Source organism: Arachis ipaensis, chromosome B1 (assembly GCF_059453495.1).
Source record: "Arachis ipaensis isolate K30076 ecotype BB chromosome B1, ASM5945349v1, whole genome shotgun sequence".
Classification (NCBI taxonomy): Eukaryota; Viridiplantae; Streptophyta; class Magnoliopsida; order Fabales; family Fabaceae; genus Arachis; species Arachis ipaensis.
The window spans coordinates 107,064,447-107,086,559 of NC_142436.1; the positions used below are offsets into that span (position 1 = coordinate 107,064,447).

At 39.7% G+C, this 22,113-nt stretch overlaps 1 long non-coding RNA gene and 2 other non-coding genes across 3 annotated transcripts in view; all 3 read right to left on the bottom strand.

The window, feature by feature from the left end:
* Window positions 1-846: 846 nt before the first annotated feature.
* LOC148577821 (uncharacterized) overlaps window positions 847-22,113 on the bottom strand; it is a 134,843-nt gene continuing 113,576 nt past the window's right edge. Inside the window, exon 3 of the long non-coding RNA XR_015902751.1 lies at window positions 847-2,740. This is a non-coding gene — a long non-coding RNA (uncharacterized LOC148577821). The remainder of the gene's footprint in view (window positions 2,741-22,113) is intronic.
* Window positions 5,008-5,111, bottom strand: LOC148577822 (small nucleolar RNA R71). Its single transcript, XR_015903922.1, has one exon. It is a non-coding gene; the product is annotated as a small nucleolar RNA R71 (small nucleolar RNA).
* On the bottom strand, window positions 14,143-14,245 carry LOC148577823 (small nucleolar RNA R71). The gene has a single exon (XR_015903548.1). It is a non-coding gene; the product is annotated as a small nucleolar RNA R71 (small nucleolar RNA).

The window sequence follows — 22,113 nt, forward strand, 5'->3', positions numbered from 1 at the left end:
GACAAAAAAAACATAGTCTAATCAACGGAATGGCCACATGATCAGGAAGGATGCTTTTAATCGGTATTGGTAGTAAATAGTGTAGCATAAGGTGAGCATCGTAGGTCTTATAACCAGAAACTTTTATTTCTCCTAGATGGACACATCGTGATATATTTGAAGCACTACCATCTGGTAGCTTTGACGTCTTCAAAATACCACAGAAATTTGGCTTCTTTGCCGCAGTCATAAAAAAGCATGCCTTTGCCAACTTTGTTCTCTTGCCATGATTCACCTCCTTTGGTTGAAGATTTTTCCAGATCCCTGAATCTATTAAGTCATATCGAGCATTCAAATGGTCCTTTGTCTTGCCTGTAATATCTAAAAGAGTTCCAATTACATTGTCAATTATGTTCTTCTCTATGTGCATGACACCCAAGTTGTGACGCAATGGGTTCTTATGCCAGTAAGGCAAATAAAAGGAAATTGATCTTTTTTCCAATTCCATGGGAAACCATTTGATGTACTTTGCTTCTTCACAAAAATATTCTCAATATTTTGCAGTATCTCAAAAATTTCCGTTCCTTCTATAACAGGTGGAGGGGGCCTTAATTCCATCTTCCCATTAAAAGACCTTGTATTGGTTCTCTATGGATGATCCATGGGTAAAAAGACACAATGGTCCATATGAACCATCTTACGACTATGTTTTAGTTGTAGAGAAGAGGTATTTTTGTTGCAACAAGGGCAAGCCATTTTTTCTTTTGTACTCCACCCCAACAACATAGCATATGCAGGAAAATTATTGATTGTCCACAAAAGAGCTGCACATATTTGAAAGGTCTCATTCCACAATAACTTCAAGTCTTCTATCAATGGCTGTAGATAGATATAAATATCTTTACCAAGTGATTGTGGGCCAGGAATAAGCAAAGAAAGCATACAATATTCGATTTTCATGCACATCCATGGAGACAAGTTATATGCCATCAACATCACAGGTCACATGCTCCATGAAATGTTCATGCTATGAAATGGGTTGAACCCATCACTTGACATGCCTAGTCTAATATTGCCTAATTTTTTTTTTTTTGAAAAATCTTCATTAATTTCATTAAACTTTTTCTATGCAAGGCCATTAGCAAGATGCTTTAACGTCCCATCCTTAACGCGCTCCTCATCATGCCACCTCAAACTAGCTTCCGTCTTTGAGCACATAAATAATCTCTGAAGTTTTGGAATTATAGAAAAGTATCTCATAGTCTTTGGAAGAATAGGATGACCTTTCTTGGGAGGTTGGATCTCACTATTATCATTAAAGTTTTAGTATATCGAGAAGTTCTGTACACACAACATTGTTTTTCATCCTTTAGTTATTTCTTATACAGGAGGCAATCCTTAGGACAAGCATTGATTTTTTTATATTCGAGACCTAAATCTCTTATCATAGCCTTCATCTTATTGAAGATGAAGGTATGTTAATGTCTGGCATTGCCTCCTTCAATAGCTCAAGAAGGGAAGTGAATGAGGCATTGCTCCACCCGTGCAAACACTTTAACAAGTACAGACGGATGATAAATGATAATGTAAAAAAATTTTTGCAACCAAGATATAACTCTTGACTTGCCCCATCTATTAAATTATAAAAATTTTTAAACACATCTCCAAATGCATCATTAAGCAACCCTTCGATGTCATCATGTGCACCTTCTTCATCATTTATCTCATCATCAACCACCATTGGAATTTTCCATTCACCGTGATTAATCCATGATTTATATCCTTTAACAAATCATCAACTACTAAATGGTCAAAGACAATACCTCTTCTATACCAATTAATGTTGCAACACCTCTTACAAGGACATTGGATTTGTTGTCCTTCTGGTTCTCCCTTAGAGTACGCAAAGTCTAAGAAACGGTTAACACCATTGATATACTCTTTGCTATACCTTGATAGATCTATCCAATCCTTCGGCATATCACAAAACTTAATCGATAATTGTTACATTATTTTAGGAGGACAATCTATTAGCCAAGTGAAAACCATGAGAATAGAGGAGGAAGGGTGTTATGAAATAAAGGGGAATGAGTAATGAAAAGGACTTTCGTAGCCTCATAGTTAGGTTGAGAAATGGAGGAACTCTTAGAAGTAATTCTCTAAACACTTTTTTAGAATCTCATTCAAGTGAAACAAATAAAGAAAAGCAAAGAATTTATAGTACACATATAAAAGGTTAAATTGCAATTTCAAAAATAACAAAACAATCAAGGTAGAGCTACACAAAAATTAATAGCAGAATCATAAAGTGAAAAGAATGAAAAATGTGCATTGTAACTTGCCATGACACGATCAAATTATAGACAAAATTTGAGTTGCTTGGAAGTTTTAACCAAAAAATTGAATCTATTTGTTACTGGGCAAAATTTCAAGAGATCAGACCAAATGCACCAATATTCATATTTTCAAATTTTCAAAGCACAAACAGTTAAAATCAGAAATTTGAAGACATTCATAAACACATTAATAAACACCAAAAAGTATGCGAAAAAAAAATCAGAGAAATGTTGGCAAGTCAAGATCATTGATACAAAAGTCAAAAGATAAATACTAACAAGTTACAAATATACATAAAAAGCAAAGCAAAAAAAGAAAAAAGAAAAAAAAGGAAGTACCCCAAAGTTTTATTAATGTGATTGAGATTTTTTATTTTCTTTACCACCGTACAACTTTTTTTGTTTTATTCGAGGTTTCTAATTATCTATTGATAAACCACTATTTTATGGTTTATCTTGTGTTTAATTGAGTGGTTTCATCAAGTCTTCACCCACTTATTCATATGATTTGCATGGTTTTACATTTCCCTTCCTAGTTCTATTCTATGGTTGAAAACTTGCTTCCAGGAGATCTTTAATTTGTATATTTCAATTCTCCTTTATACCATTCGATGCCGTGATCCGTGTGTTAAGTGTTTCAGGCTTTATAGGACAGGAATGACTTAGAAAATGGAGAGGAAGCTTGCAAAAATGGAAGGAACACAAGAAACTAAGAAGATGACCAGCGAGCATCGACGCGCATGCATGGCTCACGCGTGCGCACGACATGGAGAAAATTGCAGCGATGTGTGCGCGTGCCTGACGCGTACACGTGGATTGGAGTCTGCACAAAAGATGCGCACGCGTGGACGACACGTACGTGTGAAAAAGAAATTTGCCAAATGACGCGTACGCGTGGTTGACGCGTACGCATGACATGCACGATCTGCAGAATTAACAGAAAATGCTGCGGGCGATTTCGGGCCGCGTTTTGACCCAGTTTTTGGCCCAGAAACACAGACTAAAGCTAGGGAACATGCAGAGACTCAACACACATTCACACATTCTCATTAGGATAGTTTTTTAGGTTTTAGATCTGAATCTAGAGAGAAATTACTCTTCCTCTAGGTTTTGTTTACATTCATAGTTTATTAGTTTTATTGCTTTTGCTTTTGGATATTGAAGAGTCATCACCTCTGTTGAAGATACTATTCTAGTTTGTTTCCTTACTTTTTTATTTATTTATTCCATATTCTTAATTCTTATTTAGAGTGGTAATTGGATTATTTTCATGGATTGTTAATGCAAAGGATTACTTTTACTTTTAATTAATTTTGAATCTCAATTTTATTTAAATTATTATGTCTCTTTTCTATTCTAAACTCCCAATAACGAAGATGGTATCCATATCAATAGAGTAGATTCCCTACTTGACATGGGGGTTGATTAAGAGGAGACACTTGAGTTGGAATGCTCAAGTGGTTAGTTAAATTGGAAGTTGTTGGCTAATTCTGTATTTACTAACGCTAGACCTTCCCAAGGGAGAGGACTAGGATTTACGAATACGAGTTAGCTCAATCACTTAACTTTTCTTTATTTAGTAAGGGTTAACTAAGTGAAAATAACAACCTCTTTATACTACACTTGAGAGAATTCCAACAAGGACAGAACTTCTAATTAATCATTCCCCCAGTCAAGGCTTTTTAATTTGAATAATATAAATTCCCTTTTAATTTTCATTGCACTAAATTACAATTGTTTATTTTCTGTTATTCAACTCTCAAAACTATCTGAAAACTCCTGATTAATAACTTAGCACCCTTTCTAGCAACTCGTTGGGAGACGACCTAGGACTCATACTCCCAGTATTTTTATTCTAATTTTTGTGACACCTTTCTAAATTGATGCGGCGAATTTCAGCTGGTTAAGAGCTATACTCGCAACGTTGTTCTTATATTACAATCTCTTAATTGGCCAAATTTCTGCCATGCACCAATTTTTGGCGCCATTGCCGGAGAGTTGTAATTGTGTGCTAAATTATTAATTAGTGTACATATTTTTATTTTTATTTTCATATTTTATTTTATTTTGTTACCATGAGCTATATCTTTCTCTCATTGAATGACGCGTTCATTTCTTGATCCGAGCTTAGTCGCATTTGACCCTAAAATTGAAAGAACTATTTCACGTATTAGGCGAGCTCGACGTCGGTTAGCCTCTGAGGGTGGTGAAGTGATTGTTATCGATTCACCAGTCTCATCTCAGGGTGAATCTGAACCACCATCTAAGAGCGAAACAAGCTCCTTTACTACTGATTCAGTTGATTCACGTGCAGATAGAATGGCAGCACCTAGGAGGATTACTCTCCAGGAAGTTGGAGCTGCAGAACTTTACACTGCAGCCGTATCAAGTGCATCATCCAACTCTGGCTGCAGATTTTAAACTGAAAACTGCACTAATCAACTTGATGTCCAAGTTTCATGGCTTACTTGCTCAGGAGCCTATCAAGTACCTAAGGGATTTTTAGACTGCCTGTTCCACTATTAGGAGTCATGGTGCAAATGAAACTTATATTTTGTTAATCGCCTTCCCGTTTTCTCTTGAGGGAAAGGCGAGGAAGTGGTACTACTCCCAACCTGAAGCAACTGTTACCAACTGGGATACGCTCAGGAGAGAATTTTTGGAAAAATACTTTCCAGCTGAAGTCACATATAGATTGAGGTAAGAGATCTCCTGCATTGTCCAAGGTGAATTAGAAACTCTCTATGAGTACTGGGAGCGCTTTAAGAACCTTCTAGACGCATGCCCTCATCACATGATTGACAGCCTAGTGTTAATCAGTTACTTCACTCAATGGATGAAGCCTAGGGATAAAACTACACTAGATGGTGCTAGTAATGGTTCTCTAAAAAAGTACAAGACCGTAGATGAAGCATGGCAATTGATCAGTGACTTAGCTGAGTCCACTCGAAATCACAAGCACAGGAGCAGCCACTCAAAAGCTGTTGCAGAGGTTTCCTCTAGTACTGAGACTTTTGCTCTTACACAGAGTATATGTGAAATGACCAACCTACTGAAGCAGATGCAGTTGAATCAACAACAAACTCAGCCTTCCCCACCACAACAAAGCCAACAGTTAGTCTCCCAAAGAGTATGCGAAATCTGTGCCGATAATAGTCATTATACTGATGAATGCCCGCAACTCCAACAAGAAAACAATACTGTGGCAGCTACTCATAACTTCTATGACCGCCCGAGTCAAGGATACAATCAACAAGGCGGCAACTACAACCAAGGTGGGAACTATAACCAAGGATGGCAGGACAACTCCAACCAAGGTTGGAGAGATAATTCCAACCATTGCTGGAGGGACAACTACAACAGAGGAGTGATGCCAGGGCATCTTGGCCAGTTTTACTGACCTTTTCTTTATTGTTTTTAGGGTAGTTTCATGCATTTCTTTAGGAAATAAGCTAGTTTTGGGTAGATATTCACCTACACCTTGATTCAAGCATACATTGTGCATTTTACATTATTTCATGAGGATTTTGCATGAATTTATTGACAAATTGTATGCTGCATTACCCATGACTTGGACTAGAACTTTGATGCACTCTGTTGCTTGATTTCAGGAGCAAAGGAAGCAAGGAAAGGGAGGTAACTTGCAAGGTTAAATGAGAAAAGTGATTGCCAATGACACTCTCAAAGCCATCATTGCCCACGTTAAGAGTCACGTTAACTAAGTTAACGTGAACTCTAACGTGGAAAAGGAAAGTTGAGCCAACGTTAGTGACACTTAACATTGTCACTAACGTTGGCAAACACTCATGAGTGGCCACGTTAGAGCCCACGTTAACCTAGTTAACGTAGCCTCTAACGTTAAAGGGGGAAGAGAAGCCAACGTTAGTGACATTCAACATTGTCACAAACGTTGGCCTAAGAATGCAACACACCACGTTAACTCCCACGTTAACTTGGTTAACGTGGGAGCTAACGTAAGAAGTGAGAGTTGTCGACAACGTTAGTGACACTCAACATTGTCACTAACGTTGGAAGCAACCACACAACCCCCCAAGGAGCCACGTTAACTTAGTTAACGTGGAAGCTAACGATGAGGAATGAATGATGAGCCAACGTTAGTGACACTCAACATTGTCACTAACGTTTGGATGGCTAAGAATGGCCACGTTAGAGGCCACGTTAATCTAGTTAACGTGTACTCTAACGTGAGATCTAGGGGCACATTGGAACGTTAGTGACAATGTTGAGTGTCACTAACGTTCTCGAAGGTTGGCAAGGCCACGTTAGAAGCCACGTTAACCTAGTTAACATGGGGTGTAACGTGAGGCAAAGGGGTACAATGGAACGTTAGTGAAAATGTTAAGTGTCACTAACATCCTCGAACTTATACTTTCACTAAATGTTAACACCCCTAACGCCCTGAGCTGAAGTCTCTGCCCACTTAGCACTTTCTCTCTACAAGTAAAGCCAAGCCCAAATGAAGAAAAGAACTGCTTCAAACTCAAGATCCAAAGGCCCAAGACTTGAAGAGCCAACTAGAAGCTGAGAGAAATAGTATATATAGGAGTAGCTTTGAATTGTTAAGGAGCTCTAGAAGCTGGAAAAAGGAGAACTACTCTCTATATTTTATCTTCTCTGCATTTTCTAGTTTTAGGATGTATTCTCCATCTTTGTTTTCATTCTCAAGAGCTATGAACAACTAAACCCATTTCATTGGGTTAGGGAGCTCTGTTGTAATTTGATGGATCAATACTAATTTTCATTATTCTTCTTCTATCTTTTCTCTTGATTTTACTTGAAAGCTTTCGATCTTCATCCAATTGAGTAGTTATCTTGGAAGAGAAGCTATTCAAACTTGGGTCTCTTTTGAACCTTGAAAGAGGAATGAAGAGATCAAGCTAGAAATGCTTTCTCATGCTGGACCAAATTGGGTTTGGATGGGTATGTGACTATAACCCTCTCAATACTTGATTTGGGAAATGCATGTGGTATAATCAGTGACCATACTTCATCTCTTCTCATGAGCAATTGACCAAGAAATTGCTATTGATCAAGATTTGAGAGATTGAATTTCAAGAAATTGTAATTCAATCACTTAAGATTGCCAAGGAGATCAATGAGTGCATTGATTGAGGAAGAGATGAAAATGAACTTGATCCGGAGAATTGCAACATCTCCTAAGCCCAATGAACTCCCCATCTCTGATCTTACCCATTCTCTTTAATTTCTGCCATTTACTTTTATGAGCAAATCCCCCATTCCCATTTACAATTCTGCAATTTATTTTCAGTCATTTACTTCCAATCCTTTAATTCTAGCATTTACTTTTCTGTTATTTACATTCCCACCATTTTATTTTCTGCAATTCTCAACCCAAATTCTGGATTGGCTCAACTAGAACATTCTTCTAATTAAAGTTGCTTGATCAATCAATCCCTGTGGGATTCGACCTCACTCTATTGTGAGTTTTTACTTGACGACAAATTCGGTACACTTGCCGAAGGGAGATTTGTTGTGAGACAAGTTTTCCACGCATCAAGGAGGCAGAGAGAACTAGAGAAACCAGAGGTGGAATAACAATAACAGACATCAGAATCCGAATCAGCCTTACAGAGCACCTCACCTAAGACAGTCACAAGGACCCCAGCATAACCAACAACAAGTCCCTTAGATCACTTATCCTACTTCCTCATCAAATGACGAGATGCTTCGTTCTCTTGCATAAGGACAACAAGACATGCAGACTACACTGAACTCTACTTTAACTGGTCTGAATGCCACTTTACAAGCTTTTGCCGCCCAGATAGATTCATTACCTGCTTCCACCAACTAACCTTCAAGCTCCATTGAAATTCCTTCTCAACCCTTACCAAATCCCAAGGGTGGCATCAATGCCATCACTTTGAGGTCCGGAATTACATTGCAAGAGAGGAACCAAGAGGAGCCAAGCGCACTAGAACACGCCCCAGCTGAGGATATGGTAGAAGTAGAAGATGCTGAAGAGGAAGAAGAAGTACAAGACAAGGTTGAAGAAGAAGTAGCTCAACAAGGGAATGGAGCACCAAAGGATGCAGAAGCTACAAGTGGCGCCATTCCTATCCCATTTCCACACCTTGCAAGGAAATCTAGAAAGCAGATGGAACTTAATCCCAAAATGGTAGAAATTTTCAAAAAGGTTGAGGTAATTGTTTCCCTTTTTGATGTTATTCAGCAAGTACCTAAATATGCAAAGTTTCTGAAGGATTTATGCATACATAAAGACAAAATTAATGAATTAGAAACTATTCCTTTTGGTAGTTCTATATCTGCTTTAATGGAAGGTATACCTAAAAAATGTAGTGACCCAGGTCCATGCATGGTTAACTGTACCATTGGAGGTGTAATATTTTCTGACTGCATGTGTGATTTAGGAGCGTGTGTTAGTATAATGCCATTGTCTATATATGATACCTTGAGGCTCCCTCCCTTAAAAAGGTCGGCAGCTCGTTTTGTGTTAGCAGATAAAAGCATTATTACAGTAGTTGGAATTGCTGAAGATATGTTAGTGAGCATTAAGGGGCTCACATTTCCCATTGACTTCTATATCCTGGAAATGCCCCCTAATAACTCAGGAAGACCATTCCTGAAGACTTCGATGTTCAAGCTAGATGCATTCTCAGGAACTTACTCCTTTGAGATAGATGGCAGAACAGTGAGTTTCAGTTTAAATGAAGCTATGAAGCACCCTCCGGAAGATCATTCTATCTTCCAGTGCGACATCATTGATGAAACTGTAGCTGAAGTTCACCAAGAAGAAGTAGAAGAAAAGCACATGGAGCAAGGTCCAAGTGTGGGGACACCCTCTGAACACAATGAGGACACTTTGCCATTATCACTAGCCCTGGATGATCCAGAGCCTAGCCATGAGCAGAAGTTGGAATTGAAGCCCCTTCCTCTATACCTCAAGTATGATTACCTTGAGGATAATCAGAAGTTCCCAGTTATCATTGCAAGGGAACTCATTTCCCAACAAGAGGAGCAACTACTTAGTGTGCTGAGAAAAACATAAGAAAGCAATTGGGTGGAGCTTGGCGGATATAGTAGGCATCAGCCCTCAAGTTTGTGAGCACAGAATATACTTAGAAGAGGAATCAAAACCCGTCCGTCAATCCCAAAGAAGATTGAATCCCACCATCTTAGAAGTTGTCAAGAAAGAAGTGACCAGGCTACTTGAAGCAGATATCATTTACCCCATCTCAAATAGCGAATGGGTCAGTCCAGTACAAATGGTGCCCAAGAAGTCTGGAGTCACAACAGTGAAGAATGAGCATGGAGAGCTCCTGACAACTAGAGTGCAGAATTCATGGAGTGTTTGCATTGACTATAGGCGTCTCAACTAAGCTACTCGCAAGGATCACTACTCCTTGCCATTTATTGATCAGATGCTTGATTGCCTGTCAGGTAAATCCCATTACTATTTTTTAGATGGTTATACAGGCTATTTTCAAATTCATATAGCTCCTGAAGATCAGGAGAAGACTACTTTTACATGCCCCTTTTGAACGTATGCATACAAAAGAATGCCTTTTGGCTTATGTAATACACCGGCTACTTTCCAAATATGCATGATGAGTATCTTTTCAGATCTTATTGAGAATTGTATGGAAGTATTCATGGATGATTTTAGCGTATATGGTGATTCCTTTAACCTTTGCTTGGATAGTTTAGCTAGAGTATTAGACAGGTGTGTTAGTTCAAACCTTGTATTGAATTTTGAAAAATGTCACTTTATGGTAAAACATGGTATTGTACTAGGACATATTGTGTCTAATACTGGTATTTCTGTAGATCTAGCAAAGGTAGATGTCATTTCTAGTTTACCTTACCCCTCCTCCGTGAGGGAAGTCCGTTCGTTCCTAGGCCATGCAAGTTTTTACAAGAGATTCATTAAGGACTTCAGTAAGGTAGCATTACCTTTATCCAGACTGCTGCAGAAAGATATTGAGTTCGAGTTTAGTGAGGATTGCATGCAAGCATTTGATAAGCTGAAGATCGCCCTGACTCAAGCTCTAATTGTGAGAGGACCAGACTGGTGCCAGCCATTTAAAATTATGTATGATGCCTCCAACCATGCAGTGGGAGCGGTGCTGGCTCAGTGCAAAGGTAAGGATCTTTTCGTAATTGCTTATGCATCTAAAACCTTAGATGCTGCTCAATCTAATTACACTACTACTGAAAAAGAGCTTCTTGCTATTGTTTTTGTTCTGTATAAATTCCGAGCCTATTTACTTGGAACTAAGGTAGTAGTGTACTCGGACCATGCAGCTCTAAAATATTTATTAGCTAAAAAAGAGTCCAAACCAAGGTTGATACGTTGGATACTGCTGCTGCAAAAATTTGACTTAGAAATTAAGGATAGGAGTGGTAACCAGAATTTAGTGGCAGACCACTTGAGTCGCTATGAGCACATTAAGGATGACTCCACTCCTATCAATGATACTTTCCCATTTGATAGTTTGCAAGCAGTATCTGAAGTAGTTCCTTGGTATGCACCTGTAGCTAATTATCTAGTTAGCCATACTTTCCTTCCCAATTTTACTAAGCATCAAATGGACAAGCTGAAAAGCGAGTCTAAATATTATATATGGGATGACCCATACTTATGAAGGTGTGGTGCTGACCAGGTAATTAGAAGGTGTGTGCCCCAATCAGAATTTCAGTCCATTTTAGAGGCCTGCCACTCTTCTGAGAGTGGAGGACATTTTGGCCCTCAAAGAACAGCTAGAAAAATTTTAGAGTGTGGATTCTGGTGGCCTACTCTTTTTAAAGATGCTGCTGCTTTTTGTAAATCTTGTTCCCCATGCCAAAGGTTTAGTAATATATCCAAGAAGGATGAGATGCCTCAACAGATTATGCTTTTCTGTGAAATTTTTGATGTTTAGGGCATTGGCTTCATGGGTCCATTTTCAAACTCTAATGGCTACCTTTATATACTGTTAGCTGTAGATTATGTTTCTAAATGGGTGGAAGAAATTTCTACCTATACTGATGATGCTAACACTGTTGTTTCCTTTATTAGAAACCATATTATTTGTCGCTTTGGATCACCACGAACAATCGTGAGTGATCAAGGCACTCACTTTTGTAACAGGAGACTAACAGGATTACTGAGGAAGCATGGGATAGTTCACAAAGTAGCAACAGCTTATCATCCCTAGACTAATGGACAAGCAGAAGTGTCTAACAGAGAGATTAAGCATATTCTGGAGAAGATAGTAAAGCCTCATAGGATAATTCACAAAGTAGCAACAGCTTATCATCCCCAGGCTACAAGATGCACTCTGGGCATATAGAACAACATACAGGACACCCATTTGGATAAGCCCCTTCCGCTTAGTATACGGAAAGGCTTGCCACCTTCCAGTAGAGGTAGAACACAAGGTTTTCTGGGCTGTGAGGGAGTGCAACATGAATTTTGAAGAAGCTGGTGCTGAAAGGAAGCTGCAACTAGCAGAATTGGAGAACCTTCACCTAGAAGCATATGACAACTCCAGGCGATACAAAGAGAAGATGAAGGTTGTCCATGACAAGCACATAAAAAGGAGAGAATTCAAACTAGGGGAGTTAGTTCTTCTTTATAACTCCAGACTGAGGCTCTGATAAACCACTATTTTATGGTTTATCTTGTGTTTAATTGAGTGGTTTCATCAAGTCATCACCCACTTATTCATACCAATTACATAATTTTATAATTCCTTCCTAGTTTTGTTCTTTGGTTGAAAACTTGCTTCCTATAGATCTTTAATTTGTGTATTTTAATTCTCCTTTATACCATTCGATGTCGTGATCCATATGTTAAGTGTTTCAGGCTTTATAGGGCAGGGATGGCTTAGAAAATGGAGAGTAAGCTTGCAAAAATGGAAGGAACACAAGAAACTAAGGAGATTACCAGCGAGCAATGACGCGCATGCATGGATCACGCGTGTGCGCAACATGGAGAAAATTGCAGCGACGCGTGCGCGTGCCTGACGCGTACGCGCGGATTGGAGTCTGCACGAATGACGTGCACGCGTGACAAGGAAAATTGCTGAATGACGCGAACGAGTGGACGACGCGTACGCGTGACCTGCGTGATCTGCAGAAATAACAGAAAATGTTGGGGGTGATTTTGGGCCGCATTTTGACCCAGTTTTTGGCCCAGAAACACAGAATAAAGCCAGGGAACATGGAGAGACTCAAGACATTCATTCACACATTGACACATTCTCATTAGGATAGTTTTTAGGTTTTCTTTACATTCATAGTTCATTAGTTTTATTGCTTTTGCTTTTGGATATTGAAGAGTCATTACCTCCGTTGAAGATACTATTTTACTTTGTTTCCTTACTTGCTCTTTTATTTATTCCATATTCTTAATTCTTGTTTAGAGTGGTAATTAGATTATTTTCATGGATTGTTAATGCAAAGGATTACTTTTACTTTTAATTAATTTAATTTAATTTATCATGTCTTCTTCTTATATTTTTATGAGCGTTATATATTTATGTCAATGGAGTAGATTCCCTACTTGACATGGGGGTTGATTAAAAGGAGATACTTGAGTTGGAAGGCTTAAGTGCTGATTAAACTGGAAGTTGTTGGCTAGTTCTGTATTTACTAATGCTAGACCTTCCCAAGGGAGAGGACTAGGATTTGCGAATAAGAGTTATCTCAATCACTTGACTTTCCTTTATTTAGTAAGGGTTAACTAAGTGAAAACAACAATCTTTTTGATAATACACTTAAGAGACCCCAACAAGGATAGAACTTCCAATTAATCATTCCCCCAGTCAAGGCTTTTTATCTAGAATATTAATAATCATTCTTAGTTTTTATTGCTTTAATTTACAATTATTTAATTGCTTATCACCCAAACTCAAACTCTCTTGGAAACTCCTAATTAATAAATTAGCATCCTTTCTTGCAACTTGTTGGGAGATGACCTGGGACTCATACTCCCAGTATTTTTATTCTAATTTTTGTGACACCTTTCTAAATTGGTGAGGTGGATTTTAGCTGGCTAAGAGCTATACTCGCAACGCTGTTCTTACATTACAATCTTTTAATTGGCCTAACTTCTGCCGCGCACCAGTTTTTGGTGCCCTTGCCGGGGAGTTGCAATTATGTGTTAAATTATTAATTAGTGTATATATTTTTATTTTTATTTGCATATTTTATTTTTATTTTATTACCATGACCTATATGTTTCTCTCGTTGAATGACGCGTTCACTGCCTGATCCGAGTTTAGCCGCATTTGATCCTGAAATTTAAAGAACTACTTCACGTATTAGGCGAGCTCGACGTCGGTTAGCCTCTGAGGGTGGTGAAGTGATTGTTATCGATTCACCAGTCTCATCTGAGGGCGAATCTGAACAGCCATCTAAGAGCGAGACAAGCTCCTTTACTACTGATTCAGTTGATTCACGTGCAGATAGAATGGCAGCACCTAGAAGGATTACTCTCCAAAAAGTTGGAGCCCCAGATTTTACAATGCAGCCGTATCAAGTGCATCATCCAACTCTGGTTGCAGATTTTGAACTGAAGACTGCACTAATCAACTTGATGCCCAAGTTTCATGGCTTACCTGCTCAGGAGCCCATCAAGCACCTCAGGGATTTTCAGACAGCCTGTTTTACTGTTAGGCGTCAGGGTGCAAATAAAACTTCTATTCTGTTAACTGCCTTACCATTTTCTCTTGAGGAAAAGGCGAGGGAGTGGTACTACTCCCAACATGAAGCAACTGTTACTAACTGGGATACGCTCATTAGAGAATTTTTGGAAAAATACTTTCCAGCTGAGGTTACAGATAGATTGAGAAAAGAGATCTCATGCATTGTTCAAGGTGAATCAGAAACTCCTATAAGTATTGGGAGCATTTTAAGAACCTTCTGGACGCATGCCCCCATCACATGATTGACAGGCTAGTGTTGATCAGCTATTTTACTCAAGGCATGAAGCCTCAGGATAAGACTACACCAGATGGTGCTAGTAATGGTTCTCTGAAAAAGTACAAGACCACAGATGAAGCATGGCAACTGATCAGCGACTTAGCTGAGTCCACCAGGAATCACAGGCATAGAAGCAACCACTCAAAAGCTGTTACGGAAATTTCCTCTAGCACTGAGACTTCTACTCTTACACAGAGCATATGTGAAATGACCAACATACTGAAACAGTTACAGTTGAATCAACAACAACAAACCTAGCCGTCCCCACCACAACAAAGCCAACAGTTAGTACCCAAAAGAGTATGCAGAATATGTGCTGATTATAGTCATTATACTGATGAATGCCTACAGCTCCAACAAGAAGACAATACTGTGGCAGCTACTCATAACTTCTATGACCGCCCGAATCAAGGATACAATCAACAAGGCGGTAACTACAACCAAGGTGGGAAGTATAACCAAGGATGGCAGGACAACTCCAACGAAGGTTGGAGAGATAATTCCAACCATGGTTGGAGGGACAACTATAACAGAGGAGGCAGAGACAACAATGGAAACCAGAGGTGGAATAACAACAACAGACAGCAAAATCAGAACCAACCTTACAGAACTCCTCACCTAAGGCAATCACAAGGACCCCAACACAACCAGCAACAAGTCCCTCAGATCACTTATCCCACTTCCTCTTAAAATGACGAGATGCTTCGTTCTCTTGCACAAGGAAAACAAGACATGCAGACTATACTGAACTCTACTTTAAATGGTCTGAATGCCACTTTACAAGCTCTCGCCGCCCGGATAGATTCACTACCCACTTCCACTAACCAACCTTTAAACTCCAGTGAAATTCCTTCTCAACCCTTACCTAACACCAAGGGTGGCATCAATGCCATTACTTTGAGGTCTGGAACCACACTGCAAGAGAGGAATGAAGAGGAGCCAAGCCGACAAGTACATGCCTCATCTGAGGATGTGATAGAAGTGGAAGATGCTGAAGAAGAAGAGGAAGTACAAGACAAGGTTGAGGAAGAAGTAGCTCAGCAAAGGAATGAAGCACCAAAAGATGCAGAAGCTGCAAGTGGCGCCATTCCTATCTCATTTCCACATCTAGCAAGGAAGTCCAGAAAGCAGATGGAACTTGATCCCAAAATGGTAGAAATTTTCAAAAAGGTTAAGGTAACTGTTCTCCTTTTTGATGTTATTCAGCAAGTACCTAAATATGCCAAATTTCTGAAAGATTTATGCATACATAAAGATAAAATTAATGAATTAGAAATTATTCCTTTAGGTAGTTCTATATCTGCCTTAATAGGAGGTATACCTGAAAACTGTAGTGATCCAAGTCCATGCATGGTTAACTGTACCATTGGAGGTGTAATATTTTCTGATTGCATGTGTGACTTAGGAGCATGTGTTAGTATAATACCATTGTCTATATATGATACTTTAAGGCTCCCTCCCTTAAAAAGGTTGGCAGCTTGTTTTGTGTTAGCAGATAAGAGCATTATTACAGTAGTTGGAATTGCTGAAGATGTATTAGTGAGCATTAAGGGGCTCACATTTCCCATTGACTTCTATATCCTGGAAATGCCCCCTAATAACTCAGGGAGAGCATCATCAATCCTGCTTGGAAGACCATTCCTAAAGACTTCGAAGTTCAAGCTGGATGCATTCTCAGGAACTTACTCCTTTGAGATAGATGGCAGAACAGTGAGTTTCAGTTTAAATGAAGCTATGAAGCACCCCCCGGAAGATCATTCTATCTTCCAGCGCGACATCATTGATGAAACTATAGCTGAAGTTCACCAAGAAAAAATAGAAGAGAAGCACATGGAGCAAGGTCCAAGTGTGGGGACACCCTCTGAACATAATGAAGACACCTTACCATTATCACTAACCCGGATGATCCAGAGCCTAGCCATGAGCAGAAATTGGAATTGAAGCCCCTTCCTCCAAACCTCAAGTATGCTTACCTTGAGGACAATCAGAAATTCCCAGTTATCATTGCAAGGGAACTCACTTCCCAACAGGAAGAGCAACTGCTCAATGTGCTGAGAAAGCACAAGAAAGCAATTGGGTGGAGCTTGGCGGGATGTAGTAGGCATCAGCCCTCAAGTATGTGAGCACAGAATATATTTAGAAGAGGACTCAAAGCCTGTCCGTCAACCCCAAAGAAGACTAAATCCTACCATCTTAGAAGTTGTCAAGAAAGAAGTGACCAGGCTACTTGAAGCGGATATCATTTACCCCATCTTAGATAATGAATGGGTCAGTCCAGTACAAGCGGTGCCCAAGAAGTCTGGAGTCACAACAATAAAGAATGAGCATGGAGAGCTCCTAACAACTAGAGTGAAGAATTCATGGAGGATTTGCATTGACTATAGGCGTCTCAACCAAGCTACTCGCAAGGATCACTACCCCCTTGCCATTTATTGACCAGATGCTCGATCGCCTGTCAGGTAAATCCCATTATTGCTTTTTAGATGGTTATACAGGCTACTTTCAAATTCATCTAGCTCCTGAAGATCAGGAAAAGACCACTTTTACATGTCCCTTTGGAACGTATGCATATAAACGGATGCCTTTTGGCTTATGTAATGCACCAGCTACTTTCTAAAGATGCATGATGAGTATCTTTTCAGATCTTATTGAGAACTGTATGGAAGGATTTATGGATGATTTTAGCGTATATGGTGATTCATTTGTCCTCTGCTTGGATAGTTTAGCTAGAGTATTAGACATGTATGTTAGTTCAAACCTTGTATTCAATTTTGAAAAGTGTCATTTTATGGTAAAACAAGGGATTGTTCTAGGGCATGTTGTCTCTAAAATTGGTATTTCAGTAGATCCAGCAAAGGTAGATGTCATTTCTAGTTTACCTTGCCCCTCTTCCGTGAGGGAAGTCCGTTCGTTCTTAGGCCATGCAGGTTTTTACAGGAGTTCATTAAGGACTTCAGTAAGGTAGCATTACCTTTATCTAGACTGCTACAGAAAGATATTGAGTTCGAGTTCAGTGAGGACTGCATGAAAGCGTTTGATAAATTGAAGATCGCCCTAACTCAAGCTCCGATTGTGAGAGAACCAGACTGGAGCCAGCAATTTGACATTATGTGTGATGCCTCCAACCATGCAGTAGGAGCGGCGCTGGTCCAGCACGAAGGTAAGGATCCCTTCGTAATTGCTTATGCGTCTAAGACCTTAGACGCTGCTCAGTCTAATTACACTACTATTAAAAAAGAGCTTCTTGCTATTGTTTTTGCTCTGGATAAATTCCAAGCCTATTTATTTGGTACTAAGGTAGTAATATACTCAGACCATGTAGCTCTAAAATATTTATTAGACAAAAAATAGTCCAAACCAAGGTTGATATGTTGGATACTGCTACTGCAAGAATTTGATTTAGAAATTAAGGATAGAAGTGGTAACAAGAATTTAGTGGCAGACCACTTGAGTCGCCTTGAGCACATTAAGGATGACTCCACTCCTATAAATGATGTTTTTCTATTTGATAGCTTGCATGCAGTATCAGAAGTAGTTCCTTGGTATGCACCTGTAGCTAATTATCTAGTTAGCCATACTTTCCCTCCCAATTTTACTAAACATCAAAAGGACAAGCTGAAAAGCGAATCTAAATATTATATATGGGATGACCCATATCTATAGAGGTGTGGTGCTGACCAGGTAATTAGGAGGTGTGTGCCTCAAATAGAATTCCGGTCCATTTTAGAGGCCTGCCACTCTTCTGAGAGTGGAGGACATTTTGGCCCTCAAAGAACAGCTAGAAAAATCTTAGACTGTGGATTCTGGTGGCCTACTCTTTTTAAAGATGCTACTGAATTTTGTAAATCTTGTTCCCCATGCCAAAGGTTTGGTAATATATCCAAGAGGGATGAGATGCCTCAACAGATTATGCTTTTCTTTGAAATTTTTGATGTTTGGACATTGACTTCATGGGTCCATTTCCAAACTCTAATGGTTACCTTTATATACTGTTAGCTGTAGATTATGTTTCTAAATGGGTGGAAGCAATTCCTACCCGCACTGATGATGCTAACACTGTTGTTTCCTTTGTTAGAAACCATATTATCTGTTGTTTTGGATCACCACAAGCAATCGTGAGCGATCAAGGCACTCACTTTTGTAACAGGAGACTAACAGGATTATTGAAGAAGCATGGGATAGTCCACAAAGTAGCAACCACTTATCGTCCCCAGACCAATGGACAAGCAGAAGTGTCTAACAGAGAGATTAAGCATATTCTGGAGAAGATTGTAAAGCCTCATAGGAAGGACTGGAGTGCCAGACTACAAGATGCACTCTGGGCATATAGAACAGCGTACAAGACACCCATTGGGATGAGCCCCTTCCGCTTAGTGTACAAAAAAGCTTGCCACCTTCCAGTAGAGGTGGAACACAAGGCTTTTTGGGCTGTAAGGGAATGCAATATGAATTTTGAAGAATCTGGTGCTGAAAGAAAACTGCAACTAGCAGAATTGGAGAATCTTCGCCTAGAAGCATATGACAACTCCAGGTGATACAAAGAGAAGATGAAGGTTGTCCATGACAAGCACATAAAAAGGAGAGAGTTCAGACCACGGGAGTTAGTTCTTCTTTATAACTCCAGACTGAGACTTATGCCAGGTAAATTGAGATCAAGATGGAAAGGTCCCTATAGAGTAGGGAGGGCGGATCCATACGGAGTTTTCACCTACGTCATCCCTCTAGCTCCAAATTTATTAAGGTCAATGGACATCGTCTAAAGCTTTATCATGGAGAAAAGATGAAGGATCACAAAGAACTAGAGATTTTCCTCTTGGAAGACCCACCAACAGAAGCAGAATGAGCCTGAAGACCGTCCAACTTAAGGACGTAAAAGCAAATTGCTAGGTGGGAGACAACCCACCATAGTATGATCGTTCCGTTTTCAGTCTTAGTTTTATTTTACTTTTTTTTTTATTTTGTTTTTGTTAATGAATCTTCTCATAATCTCTGCTTATAGCCTGCATTTGCATTTGCATACTACATACAAAAAAAAGGGGCACGCGATGCGCAAGCGTCGCTGACGCGTCCACGTCATAGGTGATTCCGAAACAAGAAGAAAAGAAGCAGAGAGTTACGCGGGACCGTGGCTGAAGGCATGCCTAAGGCACAAAACACGGACGCGTCCGCGTCAAATTGCAAAATAGCCTTCCACGCGAGCGCGTCACCTACACGCACGCGTGACCCTACGAACTCGACGTAAATGGGTATATGGCAGAGAGTTATGATGGAGTGGGGGCTGGAATGGTGCTGGAAGCACAAGCCCTACCACGCAAATGTGTGCCCCACGCGGCCGCGTCGTTTTTCAAAATATGGCCATTCACGCGTGTGCGTCACCCACGCGCATGCGTCACCCTAAAATTTGGCAATGAGCGTATAAAACAGAGAGTTGTTCGTACGCGAGGCTGCACTCGCGCCAATAGCACAAATCAGGTCACGCGTACGCGTGTACCACGCGTCCGCGTCACATACGATGCACAGCTTATCCAAATCAGCACCAGATATCTTATCTTTTCTTCCCCAAATCCTAATCTTTTCTTTTCCCTTCTTATTTCTTTCTTTTCCCTTCTTCTTTCTTTATTCGTTCTCACTTTTTACTTTCTCCTCCCTTATTTTTTTTTACATCCATTATCAAGGTTCTTTTCTTTCTTTCTTCCCTTTTTACTTTTCCGTTATTATTTTTATTAATGTTTTTGTTTGCTTTTTCTTTTTACTTTCATTATATATGTTTTTTTTCTTTTCCTTCTTATTCTTTTAATTGGTGTTAGAAATTTAACTGGGTGATTATTTTCTTTTACATTTTGCTTGTGGATTATTGTAGAATTGTTTGACAATTAATATTACTTCTTAAAGGGTTGCTTGCATGTTCAATTTAATACTTTCAATAACATATTTACCATGCATGCTATGTGTTTGTGAAAAAGCCCGTATGGCATTCCACATTACTTTAAATTATTCTATTCTACTACTCTAATGCCTGTTTTTCACAAACCCCCTCTTATATTTTATTGATTAAATATAATTGTCAATACAAATAGATTGTTAGTTTGAAAGAGTTGATAATCAAACTTGGACATTTAATGCTTGATCTATGCTACTCAAGCCTTTGCCGGCATGCCAATAAACATCTTGCATTTAATTGCCATCACATGCACTTGCTATATTTCCATTGATGAACTTTTCACATGTAGTCATGACCATGTGTTAACGACATCCTTCTTTACCATGCATTGATTATCACTCGTACTATCTTCTCCCTTGCTCGAACCCTTAGCTTTACATGTTACTTTCTTTTTCCTTTTTAGGATGGCCACCAAGAAGGAAAAAGAGAAAGCTACTCCAAAACCACCGGCAAGGAAAGGAACAAAAAGAGCACTAGTGGCAGAGCTATCTTCAACAGCAGTAAAGCCCTCAACAAAGCGAATCAAGAGGATCATCAAGGTCGATGAAAAAGAGAAAACTTTTCCAGCAAAGGACACTGCGCGGTTCACTAACTGCTACTATGAGCAGATGTTCCCCATCCTGGCTTAGAGAAACTATAGCAATGTGTACCTTCTCATTCTTCCGACCCACATGATTGAATTTGTTGAGCCCCGCATTGAGCGAAGACAATGGGGATTCCTACGTAGACAGCCACGACAGGTTAACCTTTCATGGGTAGTTGAATTCTACTCCAATTTTTACATACCAACCATGCAGTCTGTCTATGTCCGTCAGAACCAAGTTCCCATAACAGAAGAGGTCATTCAGCAAGCTTTAGATCCTCCCCCTACACCAGAAGGATTGGACGCATTCCAAAAAGCCTCATTCAAGCGCCAGACATATCAATTTGACTGGGATGCCATTCTCAGAGTTATAGCACAACTTGGTAGCAGATGGATCTACGGATACCATCGATCTCGACCTAAGAGCATATTGGCTTCAGCACTCACCTTGGAGGCTTGAGTATGGGCACAGATTATGTCCCATTATATCTTTCCGAGCACTCACGAGTCCTGCTTCACCGCAGACATGGCTGTTCTACTCTGGTGTATCCTTACAGACCAGCACCTCAATTTACCAAGACACATTCGACATGCTATGAGACACGTACAGATTGCAGGCAACCTACCTTTTCCCGCCTTGGTTTCAGATCTAGTCTCAGTAGCCGGAGTCTCCTACAGAGCTGGGGACACCAAGGCCATGATTCCACGGGATGATCAGTATGTCCCTAACGGGAAATATATCAGACCTCCAGCAGGCCCTACTAGCCGGCCTGCAGAACCGGCCGAAGATACTCCTTCTCCTTCCACATCAAAAGCACCTTTAACAAACCAACTGCTCCATCAGATACTTGAGAAACTAGACCAGCTTGACCGGAAAGGAAAACAAAGGGAGCACCGTAACAAGCGCCGATTTACATACCTCAAGGAGCTACTTGTTGGTAACCACCCACCTGAAGAAAAACTAGACACCCCGGACTCCACTTCATTTACAAGCACAAGGAGCCATGACGGTCCCGATTGTGGAAATGCTGCTACCAGCCCCCCTTTGTTCCTAACTGATGGCATCGAGGACAGTGCCAAGCTTTAAATGTGGGGAGGTCGGTCAGTACCTGACTTTCGGAGGTAATTTCTCTTTCTTAGCACCAATAGAATAGGATATTTATTTAATTTTTCTTTTGTTTAGGATAGGATAAATTGTATAGTAATAGGTTATTTGCATGCATGTTCTAATTGGTTGAAAATCAATAAGTTTCTTTTTAAGATCCTATTTTTGAATAATTTCACTGATTTAAATCAAAACTTTTGTG